This window comes from Capricornis sumatraensis, chromosome 4 (assembly GCF_032405125.1).
Source record: "Capricornis sumatraensis isolate serow.1 chromosome 4, serow.2, whole genome shotgun sequence".
NCBI classification, from domain to species: domain Eukaryota; kingdom Metazoa; phylum Chordata; class Mammalia; order Artiodactyla; family Bovidae; genus Capricornis; species Capricornis sumatraensis.
This window is the reverse complement of record NC_091072.1, coordinates 129,967,481-129,982,743: the sequence shown is the minus strand read 5'-3', so window position 1 is coordinate 129,982,743 and position 15,263 is coordinate 129,967,481. Positions and strand designations below refer to the sequence as shown.

The following is a 15,263-nucleotide window of genomic DNA, read 5'->3' as shown; positions in this document are numbered from 1 at the left end:
TGAGCAAAGAAAATTTTTCTCTGACTCTGAAATGCTTTTTTTTTCCCTTTCTTCCAGGCTTCTCTACCGCATAGCTAAGAAGCATTGAGTGGAATCAAGTCTGAAAAGATCTTCACATTTAGTTCTTATTTCTCCTGGTTTTAGCACAGTTGATCTTTGACATGGTTAGCTTGCGGTCTGTGCTAAAGAATGCTAGATGATGTCAGAATAAGGCAGATATTTACAGAAAAGAAACTAACTGGACGACTGATTAAATATCAATGGCTTTAAGTGTTTCTGAGTGACAGAAACTGATGAGCATCCTACAAAGTTTGAAATTCAAGTCCACAGAGACCTGTCTCCTTAGTATACAGGCCAGAGCTCTTTAACTATGGTTTCTCTGTAGGAAACAGTAGAAGAGTGGGAACCATATCTTCCTCAAGACAAGGCCCTGGAGAGTTAAGAGCTTGCCAGTGGACCACCCACAGAAAAGTCTACTCCTTATATGAAGCACCATGCTAAGTTATAGGAAAATAAATGAACAAAATATCCAGGCTAGCAAGTCTTTCAAAGAAATTCTGAGACTCAGAAAATGAAAGAGAATTAGGAGATGCGATACTGCCAATCTTTTGTAGAGTGGCCCTGGGCAAGTTATTTTGCATTTCAGTTTCTTCAGCTCTGGACTGATGTTACCACAGCGATGACTGATAATAAAAACATCCTCACAACAACTCCTAGGAATAATATTATGAGAACTGATGTGTGTACAGTGATTTAAGGATGAGGAAAGAGAGGCACAATGTTATACTATTTTAAAGTGCTTTATCAACCAGCCTATTACATAATGTGTTATAATGTACCATGTGCCCATGGAAACATGAAATCATGCATAATTCTTAAGTACTGCCAGATGCGTAGCTATAACAAATTTCAACCCTTCCTGAAGAATTCACCCACACACTCACTTCCCCAACCAGTATTTCCACTGGTAACTGTCAGAATTGAGAAATCATAGAAAAGACCCTTATTCACGCCTCTGTGGTCATTACATATAGTTTGCTTCATATTTGGGTAGGGAACATGCCTCATTCATGATTTTATAACTAGTGACTTGGCCTGTTCTGGTATACAATTAGTGCTCAGGAAATGTTTATTGAATGAGTGAATGAACAGACAAATAACAGTTAGACATAGTAAATCAAAAAATTAACTTTAGCAATGGCACTAGTTAGACTAAGAGGAGTCTCTAATGTGAGAAACATTTCAAATGGAGGTGGTCAAAGTCTGGCTCCCTCCCAGCAAGTCTATATGTTATTTCCTAGTATTAGTTCATGTGTCAGTTGTCATAAGTTTCTGGAATGTACAAGTAATCCTATTTACAAGAGATCCTTGCCATTCTCAATGGAGCCATCTGGCTTTACTTAAGGATACTGAATGAGTTCATTTTTCAGTGGCTGGGAACATGGTACTAACAACCTGCACACATATTGAAGAATTTCTGAATATTATGATATACCTGTGAGAGGTAAAGAAATACTCTAAATTCTAAACTCATATTCACAAGGCACAGAAATGCAATGAAGTGGAAAGAAAAAAAAAGAAACTCTGTACTTGGAATCAGAGGATCGAGCTCTGCCACGTCCTTGCTCTACATAACCAGAAATTGGCCAACATAACTAGTTTTCCCTGAGCCTCTGTTTTCATCTGTAATGACAACTATGTGTAATTTAAAAAAAACTCAAGCATCCAGGATCAATGTGGCAATGTACTAATATGTAAGTATATAAATAGCAGATAAATGGAAAATGCCACAGGATAGCATGACAACTAGTTATAAAATGGCAGAGAAGTCTAGAACGCTGTATATAAACTGTGAGATCCTTGAGCTCAGGGTCCATGACTTACTTATCTCTACAGAGCTTGTACCTAGCACAGGGATGGCCTAAAAAAACTGAACGCATCACCAATGTCAGCTGCTGAGTTGGAGGCACCAACAAGAGAGATGCATTCAATTCTCAGAGGGTCCCTTCCAAGCCCCCCTCTGATAAACTCTCTAATATGGCATTTTTCAAAGTGTGGTCCTTCCACAGCCAGCATTATAGTTGGCTAGTTTGTTTGTTAAAATTACAGGCTCCCAAACCTCATCCAAAGAGATTGTAATGCAATATTTCAAGCACTTGAGATAACTTGTATACACTGGGATAGTATGTTTTAAATTTACTTTTGAAAATCCAGTAGCTATGGCACAAGATCAGTTCCAATGAGAGTTGTGTGCTAACTCATATGTTTTATATATCCAGCTTTTTATAGTTGACAAACTGCTTCTAAATACATAAAAGCATAACATTAAAACAATGAGAAATCCTTAAACATTTATAGTAATAACAAGTGTAAGATAATATAATTTTGCATCCATAGTAAAATTAAATGTGCTTGATTTTTCCTTAAAACATTACAAGGTTACTGTCTTTGTCTTCATATGGTTATGGACCTCACTTTGCTCTCTACTATACCTTGGACTCAAAAAGGGTGTGCTCAATAAATATTTGTTATATAGAACAATGAATATGTGTGTGTGTATATATATACGAACTTCCACAGGGTTCATGACTTACTCATGACTCAAGAACTCACATCTCAGAAGGGTTGCACTCTTAAAATATGCCTGTTAATACATGAGGATGTGTTCACATGACAGAGTTTATAGCCTAACTTCTCTTTTTCAGAAGAGTGTAGGGACACAGGGCACAAATATAGGCTATTAGCTAAAGAGATTTCATACACATTCCTCTGAGATACTAATTTTTAAGCTGAGGTTGAAAATGAAAACTGGAAGGTAATTATCCTTAATTTCCAAATGCTTTAATTTTAAAATTAAACCCAGTTGCATAGAAAAGCCTCCCTGATGAAGAATGGCAATTTGCTTTGCAATGAGGGACAAAAGGGTATAATAGTTTGGGGATTAGAGGGTATGCAATGGTCAGATTCGTGTGCAGTTACCATAATTACAACAATGGATTGGTGGAGAGATTAAATTCAAGAACCTGATCTTGACTAGCTGCTTGTTCTGGACTCCAGGTCTGATTACTCAGTGTCTTCCAACCCCTTGAAGATGAAGGAAGAGGAACGAACTAGTTGCAGGTATCAAATACAACGACATGAAAAAGGCAAGAACCATATGGATGTTGTGTGGTAGTGATGTTCTTGCTAATCAAACATCAGAAGTCCAGTTTCCACAGGCAAGCCACTTGCTTCTAATCAACTCTTGGGATGCATGATGATAGATTTGAGAATATTCAAGCTAATAAGATAAAGATTGGGGACAGATACCTCCAAAATGATTAATCACTAAATAGGTTCAATGCCAAAGTCCATGACTTTAAATTGTCAGTTGCCCACAATGACCACCGTCAACCGTCTCATCTCCTCACCTCAGTCCCAGGCCCTTGATTTCCACGGAGCATCAATCCTTACCTTTTCTGTCTCTCCTTTGCCAACAACACAAAGGCTCAGTACCTATAATTACAAAACCACATGAATCCTGAATTAATTTAGAGTAGGATGAGGACATAGACAACTTCACTATAAAGGAGCTTTGCTCCTAAGAAGGGGCTATGCTTATTAATCCATGCATTCCTTTATTTTTTCCTTCCAAAAGTATTATACCTCAAGGAACTTATAACCTAAAGATACATAATAGGATTTCAAAAATTGTGCATTAAAATAATAAATACAGAATGAACAAATGTCCTGAGGATTAAAATGGTCATAATTCTGTAATGAACCAACCATATAAATTTGCCAAAAAGATATAAACCCTCTCCTGATTACCAATTGATATGGAGGGCTGAGAAATGTAGAGTGTTCTTAAAGTTTGATCTTATTGACTAAAAAGAGTCAATACGGGGAAAAAAACACACACACACACATACAATTTGACCAATGTAGGTATTTGGAAGATTTAATAAAATCCTGAACTTAAAGATGGCATGAAGTAGAAATCAATCTACTAAATTAATTTAATAAAGGAGGAGGTGGCAGAGAACGAAATGGTTAGGTAGCATCACCAACTCAATGGACATAAATTTGAGCAAACCCTGGGACACAGTGGAAGACAGAGTGGCCTGGCAGGCTACAGTCCATGAGGTCACAAAGAGTCAGACATGACTTAGCAACTGAACACAACAACAAAGAAATCAATCAAATATGGAAGTAAAAACAGTCTAAATTTTGGGTTGGCCAAAAAGTTCATTCCAGTTTTCCTTTAACATATTATGGAAAAACCCAAACAAATTTTTGGTCAACCCAAGAGCTTCTGACAAAGACATAGTGAAAAAAAAGATGAAGTAGACACACATAATAGGTGATCAGTAAGTGCTTTCTAAAGCAATTAATCCCTGTTAAATCATTTTGGAAGTAAAATAGAGAGAGAAAAATACAAAGGTCCATCTAGTCAAAGCTATGGTTTTTCCAGTAGTCATGTATGGATGTGAGAGTTGAACCATAAAGAAAGCTGAGAGCCAAGGAATTGATGCTTTTGAACTGTGGTATTGGAGAAGACTCTTGACAGTCTCTTGTACTGCAAAGAGATCAAACCAGTCCATCCTAAAGGAGATCAGTCCTGAATATTCATTGGAAGGACTGATGATGAAGCTGAAGCTCCAATATTTTGGCCACCTGATATGAAGAACTGACTCGCTGGAAAAGACCCTGATGCTGGGAAAAATTGAAGGCAGGAGGAGAAAGGGATGACAGAGGATGAGTTGGTTAGATGGTATCACCAACTCGATGGACATGAGTTTGAGCAGCCTCCAGGAGTTGGTGACAGACAGGGAAGCCTGGCATGTTGCAGTCCATGAGGTCACAAACAGTGGGACATGACTGAGCGACTGAACTGAACTGAGAAATACTACGAAAAAGAATGAACAAAAAAGGGTGAAAACTAGAATTGATGTTGTTTGTACATAAATAGAATAAGCAGCAAATTCCAGAGGGTAAGTATCTACAGAAACATTTTTCAGTGTTTATCAGAAGAGCAGAGTGCCAAAAGTGTGGTACATTTTTGCAGAAATCAGTTAAAACAACAAAGAAGCAAAACCACCTCTGGTATAAAACGTACCAGTGGTTAAAAGTTCACAGTCACCCTTAAAAATGTCTTAAGGCACACAGAAAGGAAAAAATTACTCTTATTTGCAACTAAGCAATGGGGGAAAAGGTGAAGAGAAAGCAATTATCCAAAATGGCACAGAATTGAAACCAACAACAAGATGAACATAGGTGGTCAGAGATTCCATTTAACCTTTCACCTGAAGGTTGCCATCTTCCCAAGAGAACTGATTCTACCAGTGGCTCGGTTCTGATTCAGAAGAAAAAGAGTCACTTTCTGAGTCATAGCATCACTCTGGTTTTCCTTTCGGTCCTCCGTTCCAAGCCTACCAAATCACAACCCATTTTAACTTGGCTAAAGGTGGCCTGGCTGGCACTAGAATTTAATGCTTCCATAAATGAACTCTGATTGACATGAACGATGAGTCACTCTCAGAAAAACTTGTACTGCTGCCATTTGGTCAGTTTGGGGTTTGTTTTTAAAAAGAACGCCAGTTGAGGTTGAGCAGAAGCCAGGGTGTGTTTTTATTTTATGTCTCAAATAAAAATAAAGAGCTGGGTATGAATAATCAAAGAGGCAGGCACCTCCCTGGATACTTCTAAACCTTCCAAAAGCAGTCCCCAGGCTCAGCAAAATGTAATATAGTAAAAAACAACCATCAACAGTATTAGTACCAAGAGTTTGCTCCAGAAAAATAAAATAATTCTGAGTCCCCTCTAGTCCCAAACTCCAGTGCTTTTCAACAATATATTAAGTTAAAATATCCTTTTTGGGGGATGATAGTCCTAGAAAAAATATCCCTGGAAATTAGAAGAATATCAGATAAAAGAAAGATATGTACTCTTATCTAGTATAACTCTTATAACAAACAGAGATTCTTCTAATTAGTCATATATACTGTATCACTTTCTATGTGCTAAGTCATGCTCAACTCTTCACAACCCTATGGACGTGCAGCCCTCCAGGCTCCTCTGTCCATGGGAATCTCCAGGCAAGACTACCGGAGTGGGTTACCATGCCCTTCTCTAGGGAATCTTCCCAACCCAGGGACTGAACTCCAGTTTTTTAAGTCTCCTGCTTTGACAGGTGAGTTCTTTACCATTAGTGCCACCCAGGAAGCACATATCACCCTCTAGTACGAGACATATGGTCAGCTTCTTGTTATTCTGAGACTGATCATCAGTTTTATGGATTAAGCATTCTCTGCACTCCCCTCTATACAGCTTTTATTTTCTTTGGATAGTTCACAATACTTACACAATTAGGAAAGAAAGAGAGAGGAGATAGGGTGAAGAAGAGGTAGTTAAAAGCAAGAGGAAGCTAAAAGTGAGAATAAATAAACTGTGGATCAATTCTTTAAAAAAAAAGTTTATTGTGACAAGAAAGGGAAAATAGTAGGTAAAAAAGGGCTTCTCTAAAATGTATGGATTTTGTCAACAATGTTTCTAAAAAAAAAAATCAGAGATGAGAGGCAAGTATACAACAGGCCAAGAGGGGAATACCGATAACACTGTTCCAAATATTTGGAACACCGAATCAAAAGAAATCTGGGACTTTTTATTCTAAGGTGGAATAAAGAATATTAGGAAAATGTCTACTCCTACATTATGATGTATTTGGAAGTAATTAACCCTGTAGTTATACATCAAGATGATACATAAAGAGATATTTCAGAAAACTTGTGATGAAAAAGAACTTTCAATTGTGCATGATCTGAGTCAAGTTAAATGGCCACTGCCTAGCTGCAAAATGCTACTGCTGATTTTCTCATGCCCTTGGCAAAACTACTCCTACAGTATTTTTATTTCAAGAAAGGCCGAAGCCTTTCATATATATTAGCACCTTAACCGCCAGTTTATTTCTGAGATAGATAGGTATTGTTATCACACTATAAACACAAGGCAAAATGATGCAGAGGGGCTGGTCTAGTGAGCCCTCAAAGTGCCCTGAACTAGTCTAGTGAGGCATGCTTTGTCCTCTCACCTAGAGTTGGAGCCTCAAGAATAGAAACCAATTTCAACACACCCCCAAGCAGTTAGCACAGCCCTAGAAACTTAGTACGGATTTTTCTTAAGTTGAAAATTGAGCTCAGTGATTCAGAAAGATCTCTTGGATCAGACTGCTGCCATAATCAGAAAATAATACTTAGTATCTTCAAATGCACCCCGGCTTTTGTATCTGCAAAAGAATAGAAAAATCTTCCTAAAGAAGGGAACTGACTGTAGACCTTTCTGTGAGCCCTTTGACAATGACTGTGAAGTGTTTTTAATTGTGTTGTGTTTAAATCACAGCATGGAAACTAAAGTCATGCTCTGTGTTCCAAAGTCCTGCTTTAGAAACAGATGGACATGTTTCCTCTGCATGGCAAGTCCATGGCCTCACACACCAAAGTGAGTTTCACATTCACCCTGGATTTCCCAGAAGAATAAAAGACATAGCTCTTCTCTATGGAAAAGTGAAAAAGTGAAAGTGCTAGTTGCTCCATCATGTCTGACTCTGCAACCCCAAGACCATAGGCCGCCAGGCTCCTCTGTCCATGGAATTCTCTGGGCAAGAATACTGGAGCAGGTTCTAATTCCTTGTTCCACGGGATCTTCCTGAGCCAAGGACCGAACTCGGGTTAGTTAAAAGCTTAATAATTTTTTAATCACATAGTTGCCATGAAATTATTAAGCTTTTAATTTTACATGAGGGGCTTCCCTGATGGCTCAGATGGTAAAGAATCTGCCTGCAACGAGTTTGATCCCTGGGTCAGGGAGATTCCCTGGAGCAGAGAATTGCCACCCACTCCAGCATTCTTGCCTGGAGAATTCCATGGACAGAGGAGCTTTGCGGGCTATAGCTCATGGTGTTGAGAAGAGTCAGACACGACTGAGTGACTTTCAGTTTTCAGGTGATTAAAAGGGAGTTTTGCACAGTTTTCGAGCTGCAGCATTGTAACAACTAACTGTAATCAGGACAGACCTAAGTGGAGATCAGATACTGGGAAGGATCTCGAGCTGAGACAGTAGTGGTTACACTGTGACAGATGAGTGTATCTGTATAAGGAAAATCCCCTAGTTAGGGACCACAGCAGGATCCCATCCATCACATTACATGTGAGCTCAGAGAACTGAACCTCTTGAAGCATTTTTGGCAGCAGGGAGAACTTTTAGCATCCTAATGCTTTTACAAGGCTGGATTTTCCTTTTCTCCCCCATGTGCTTCAAGATTTCATAACATGAGAAACATAGGAGCAAAAGTTAAAATGCTTTAATGGTCCCCATAGGCTATTTAAATAAACACTGTGATTGCAATTTAGACAATCTGGAGTCCATTCAATATTAAATCTCCACCCTAAGCTACAGCTACTACACAAATAGGGAATTCATGGTATACTCCACATGGCCATTTACTACTGCGAAGACTGCCTCTTGACAATCATGGGGAGGAGTTAGCCAGGCCTGACATTACACCAGTTAAATCTGTCAACAACTGGAGAGAAAGCTCCGCTGAACAAACACACTGATCCCTCGCACACAGCCTGTCTTTGTCCTGACAACGCTGCAACCCCACTAATCTCATACCATCTTCAGCCATGCAAGCAGAAACTTCTTTTGCAACCAGCTGTAACAAAAGATGCCTTTCTTTATTTTCACACACTGTATGTATATGTTTGTGCTTTCATTTCCGCTCCCGCCCCCGCCATTTCCACTCCATCCTACAGACCCGATCCTAAATAAAGGCTGATTGGAAGAAGTCATAAGTTAGTCCTCATCTCAGATAAATACATGAAGAAAGAGGCCAGAGGACTGATCAGGTCCTTTTGACCAGGCCCTCATAAGAATAATACTCCATGATGTACAGTTTTGTCTGCACCGGGGAAAGAATAGATTTCAGAAGTAAGCAGGCAATAAATATCCTAAAATATGATGTGCCAAATTGAAACAATTGGGTGGTGAAATACATAGAACCGCTGAGTGTTCCTCCAACAACTTTCAGGCACCAGGGGCTTCAAGGAATCATGGTGCTCTTTTTCACTTTTATGTATTGTTGAAAAAAGTATTGTATGAGAGTAACATTTTACCTATGACATTAGAAAAACATTATTATTAACTGATAATTTCCTAGCTATAAAATATAATATAGCATTTATGTGTTGTGATAAAATGAGTATTTTTAGGTACAATTTACATTCAGTACAACGAAATGTCTTAATACAGCTTAAAGAATTTTTACCTATGTACTTATCTCTGTAATAACATTCAGGTTAAGAGGTAACATATTTCTGTTGCCCCAGATGGTTTATTTCCACTCATTCTCGAGTCAATTCTCCACCACAGGTAATGAATACATGGATAAATCTTGTCTAGGGCAAAACTAGACTGATATTGCCTAATTGCCACAGGTAGCAGTTGTTGTGTTAGTCGTTCAGTCGTGTCCGACTCTTTGTGACCCCACGGCCTGTAGCCCACCAGGCTCCCCTTTCCATGCGATTTCCCAGGCAAGAATACTAGAGTGGTTAGCCATTTTCCTTCTCCGAGGGATCTTCCTGGTCCAGGGGTCAAACCCCGGTCCCCAGCATAGTAGGCAGATTCTTTACTGCCTGAGCCACCTGGGAAGTTTTGCCTAAAACAGACATCTTCAAGTGTTACATGCCAAATACTATGTTGCAAATTTTCTTGCCTTATCTCATTTTAACTTCAGTTAATCCTAAGTACAAGAGGAGACAAGTATTTCTGTACCAGGTTTCCAAAAGAAAGGATAAGAAACTCAATCAACATAAAATTGCATCTGAAATTCTAAATCCATTACACTCAAGTGATATTCTACTATATTTATATTGTATAGACCATTAAATATGCCCTGTGATTAATGGTTTAAAATTAAATGTATAGCATAAGACACTGTTAATAAGAATATCAATCCCATTCTATTTGGCAGGAACTGGGCTATTGACTTTATTGCCTTATTTAATCCTCTTATCAACCCTGTATGGCAGCTATTGCTATCTTCATTTTGCAGATGGCTCAAGAAGGTGAGAAGATTTGCCCACTTTTAAGTAATAACTGTTTTCAAATCTTGTACTTTCTGACTCAGAGTGCTTAGTTTACAGTAAGTGGTCAATAAATGTGTTACATCACTGAATTAAAAGAGGATTAAAGATGCTTGAGAAAGAGTAGGCTATGAAAATGCTAAGCAAATTTGTTTATCACTTTGATGATAACATTTATAGGAAAAAAATGACAGAACCTGAATGTCAGATGAAATCTTAGACATTACTTAGTCTCTTCCCCTTATTTTATGGGGACCATTTTCCAATAGTCTTCATTGAATCTCTTACAAATTGTTTATGTTCTATGTTTGGGGGTTTTTGGCCACAAAGCATGTGGATTTTAGCTTCCCAAACAGGAATCTAACTCTCACGCCCTGCGTTGGAAGGCAAAGTCTTAACCACTGGACCACCAAAGAATTCCCTCTTCCCCTTATTTTTGAGATGAATGAACTGAAACACAAGTGACCTGTTCAAAGACCCAGAGTCAGCTAATGTTAAACTTTGGACTGGAATTCAGGTTTCTCTGTTCCCATTAATGTGTTAGCTATGTTCTATTTCTTCAGTTGTGAATCAAGCACATGGCATGGTTTCTAAATATGTTTGCAACTAAATCTGATAAGTTTATCCATGCTGCAAAGAGCAGTGACAACTAATGTATGCTCCTGAATGCAAAAACAGACTGCCATATAAAAGATTTGCATGATAAAGTAAATCATTAAATACACTCAACCACCAAAATTTATGGAACTGGTAGTATCTACAGTGAAAGTCAGAAATACCAGCGAACAATGATGGCAGCAAATATCAAGAAACTTGAGACCTATTTAGAAGACACTGCAGGCTCACAGGTTTGAAAAGAAAATCATCCAAAGCTAACCCTCCATTTGATCAATGAGGAAGTGTGCACAAGGAGATGAGAGCCTTGACCCACGGCCACAAAGCTCCGTAGCAGCATTAAGTATGGCCACAGCCACTAACTCCCAGGCCAGGATTTTGTCTGTTAGCACTGTTTCACCCACTACTCCATGAGACGTTGCCAAAGAAAACCTACTCCTCACCTGAACAAGTGAAATAAAATGAAACATTAATATTAAAGTTTTACATGCTTTAAAAGATACCCATACAAATATTAGCAGTACAATGATCAAACAGCTTGTACTTTGAATGCATTGTCGAACTAGACTTTGGTACTTAGGCCACATTAATTTTGAAAAGACTACTACAAGAAAAAAAGCATAAATAAGTCTTAGAGAAGGTTGGGGTGTAAGATACGTCTTTCAACTCATTCACTATACTAAAGTGTACAGCTCAAAAATGGAAAATATAGTTTTTAAAAAACATTTTTCTGTGACATATCATGATGGAATGCACTTTTCTTCTCCATTTGAAACTGTCAGTGATGCACAAGTGATTTCATCCTGTGGACCCATGAGGAATGGAACTACATGCAAGCCTTCCAGCTGTTGTTCATCCAGAATTGTGATATTTATTCTGGAAGAAGCAAACAACAGATGCATTTGGAGAATGGGAGTTCACCTGGTTCTTACACTATATGAGCTCAAATTCAATTTTCTAGTGAATAAACATCTTGTCAAAGAACACTTACCATCACCAAAAAAGGGGGGCAAAAAAAAGAAGAAGAAGAAGCACAGTATAAAAGCTCAAATTCATTTTTCCAGTGAATAAACATGTTGTAAAAGAAATAAAAAGAAAAAAAAATGAAGAAGAAGAAGCTGCACATGTAAATGGGCTAAAGCTCATTTACACTTTGGACTTCATAGACAACTTTAATTTTTATCTTCCATACCCCTGCCATATATACTGTAACTAACAAGTAACTCTTGGAGGTACTTCTTTGAAACATGTCTTTTTTTTTTTTCCCCCTATCCATTTCAACATCTTATCTTGCTATCTTCTATAAAAATGGCCTCTTCATTTTCTGCGACAATAACTTATGGTTTCTTTAAAGATGACATGAAATGTGTTTTCAGCTCTCTTTCCTGATTTACAGTCATCTTCAATAAAACTGCCAACTAGGCATGAGAATCTATGAAAACACTTCTGGGTTCCTGAAGGACCATCTATCATTTTCAAATGAACATCTGTATTAGAAAACAGAAGTTTTCAATAATGATTCAAATTTAGATCTGTTACCTAGAAAGTGCTCTGATTGCACACTTCTGATCTCTTCTTAAAAGAAAAATACACACACAATGAATTTAAGCTACCTTATGACCCAGCAATCCCACTGCTGGGTATACACACCGAGGAAACCAGAATTGAAAGAGACACATGTACCCCAATGTTCATCGCAGCACTGTTTATAATAGCCAGGACATGGAAACAACCTAGATGTCCATCAGCAGATGAATGGATAAGGAAGCTTTGGTACATATACACGATGGAGTATTACTCAGCCGTTAAAAAGAATTCATTTGAATCAGTTCTGATGAGATGGATGAAACTGGAACCGATTATACAGAGTGAAGTAAGCCAGAAAGAAAAACACCAATACAGTATACTAACACATATATATGGAATTTAGAAAGATGGCAATGACGACCCTGTATGCAAGACAGGAAAAAAGACACAGCTGTGTATAACGGACTTTTGGACTCAGAGAGAGAGGGAGAGGGCGGGATGATTTGGGAGAATGGCATTCTATCATGTATACTATCATGTAAGAATTGAATCGCCAGTCTATGTCTGACGCAGGATACAGCATGATTGGGGCTGGTGCATGGGGATCACCCACAGAGATGTTATGGGGAGGGAGGTGGGAGGGGATTTCATGTTTGGGAACACATGTAAGAATTATAGATTTTAAAATTTAATAAAAAAAAAAATAAAAATAAAAAAAAAAAAAAAAAAAAAAAAAATTATTTATTGCCTTTCTACTTTATTTTTGCTCTCAGCTTTTGACTATTTGGTAGGCAAAATAATAAACTTGAACATAGAGGAAACTTCTTGACAAATTTATCAGACAACTTCTTCATAAATTTCTAATAAAATCATAGTAGTCTAAGAAGTTACCTTTTTTGACCAGCCTATGTATTTCCTTTTTTCTAATTAGTCCCTTATAACATGACTCTTAAAGAGTGTACCAGTTACAGTGGTGATAACATGGAAATTTAAGAAATATCTTGTCTTTAAAAGCTAGCTTAAGTCTTTAATCCGTGAGATTTAAAGTAAATTTGGTTCACTGGAAATTAAACACTACTAAGGGGCTTCCCTGGTGGCTCAGTGGTTAAAGAAATTACCTGCAATGAAGAAGACCTGGGTTGTTCAATCCCTGGGTTGGGAAGATCCCCTGAAGAAGGAAATGGCAGCCTACTCTAGCATTATTCCTTCAAAATCCCACGGACAGAGGAGCCTGGTGGGCTACAGGCCATGGAGTCACAAAAAGTCAGACACAACTGAGCAACTAAACCACCACCATTTACTATAAAGATGCTGAATATATATTAATTTGCACTCAATACATAACTATCTTTGTTTCCATCAAAGTTCAATGTAGACAAATATAGAATAAGTTCACTTAACTAACTGCCTCCATTTTTTTTCCCCCAAATCCACTTTTTACTTGTAAGATCATAGACATTTACCAATGAGATTATAGGTGTGCTTGATCTATCATCAGGCTACACACAAAAATCATATGAATTTGTTTCCTCTTCTCTCAACACTTTCAGTTCAGTTCAGTTCAGTCGCTCAGTTGTGTCTGACTCTTTGTGACCCCATGAATTGCAGCATGCCAGGGGTCCCTGTCCATCACCAACTCCCAGAGTTCACCCAAACTCATGTCCATCGAGTTGGTGATGCCATCCAGCCATCTCATCCTCTGTCGTCCCCTTCTCCTCCTGCCCTTAATCCTTTCCAGCATCAGAGTCTTTTCCAATGAGTCAACTCTTCGCATGAGGTGGCCAAATTATTGGAGTTTCAGCTTTAGCATCATTCCTTCCAAAGAACACCCAGGGCTGATCTCCTTCAGAATGGACTGGTTGGATCTCCTTGCAGTCCAAGGGACTCTCAAGAGTCTTCTCCAACACCACAGTTCAAAAGCATCAATTCTTCAGCTCTCAGCTTTCTTCACAGTCCAACTCTCATATCCATACATGACCACTGGAAAAACCATAGCCTTGACTAGACGGACCTTTGTTGGCAAAGTAATGTCTCTTTTGAATATGCTGTCTAGGTTGGTCATAACTTTCCTTCCAAGGAGTAAGTGTCTTCTAATTTCATGGCTGCAATCACCATCTGCAAACAATTTTGAAATTCTACATCTCCACTAGATCATAGATGATACCAAACTCCACAGATCAAATCCAACCTGTGTATCTGATTCTAATTCTATAGAAAGACAGTGAATGATCTCACAATCTTAAATCAGGAAGAAAAAAAAGAAGCTACCATCTGCACCTGGATAGCTACAGCAGTGATTATAAAAACTAACAATATTAAATACAGTTAAACATTGCTGTACATCTTAGAACCTATTTGATTAATGACAAGAGTAGTGACAGACAGTTGCAATATGGAATCTAATGTTTATACTCAAACATTACATCAGTCATTGAGCCCAAATTTACCTTACTCCCACACAAACCTGGTGTCATGCTCAATGTTTATTTCTGTAAATTACCAAATAAAGCTCAATTTAAGCAGTCTAATTTTTTTTCACACGAACAAAATTTGTACCTGTAAAAGAAAATCCCAAAGCCTTCCAAACCACACTCGAATTAGCTTTCACAATTTATCTGAGACTTTTATCACAATTCTCTCAAAAGTTTTGTGCCCTATGCTGAAATCTTAATGACTATAGTATGTCCGAGAAATTTCGTCTCTGCTCTTTAGATTGCATTGTTTTTTACCCTCCAACATAAATCTGCTGCTTTCTTGCTAATAGGATATTTTAGTTCAGTTTGGTCTCTCAGTTGTGTCCCATTCTTTGCGACCCGAGGGACTGCAGCACGCCAGACCTCCCTGTCCATCACCAACTCCCGGAATTTTCTCAGACTCATGTCTATTGGGACTTCCCTGGTGGCTCAGATGGTAAAGCGTCTGTCGACAATGCGGAAGACCCGGGTTAGATCCCTGGGTTGGGAAGATCCCTTGGAGAAGGAAATGGCAATCCACTCCAGG

At 38.3% G+C, this 15,263-nt stretch overlaps 1 protein-coding gene across 1 annotated transcript in view; it reads right to left on the bottom strand.

The window, feature by feature from the left end:
• Positions 1–15,263, bottom strand: part of SOX5 (SRY-box transcription factor 5) — an 837,625-nt gene that overhangs the window by 592,876 nt on the left and 229,486 nt on the right. The window contains exon 3 of the mRNA XM_068970546.1: positions 3,454–3,495. The gene's annotated coding sequence lies outside the window, so the exon portion shown is untranslated. The remainder of the gene's footprint in view (positions 1–3,453; positions 3,496–15,263) is intronic.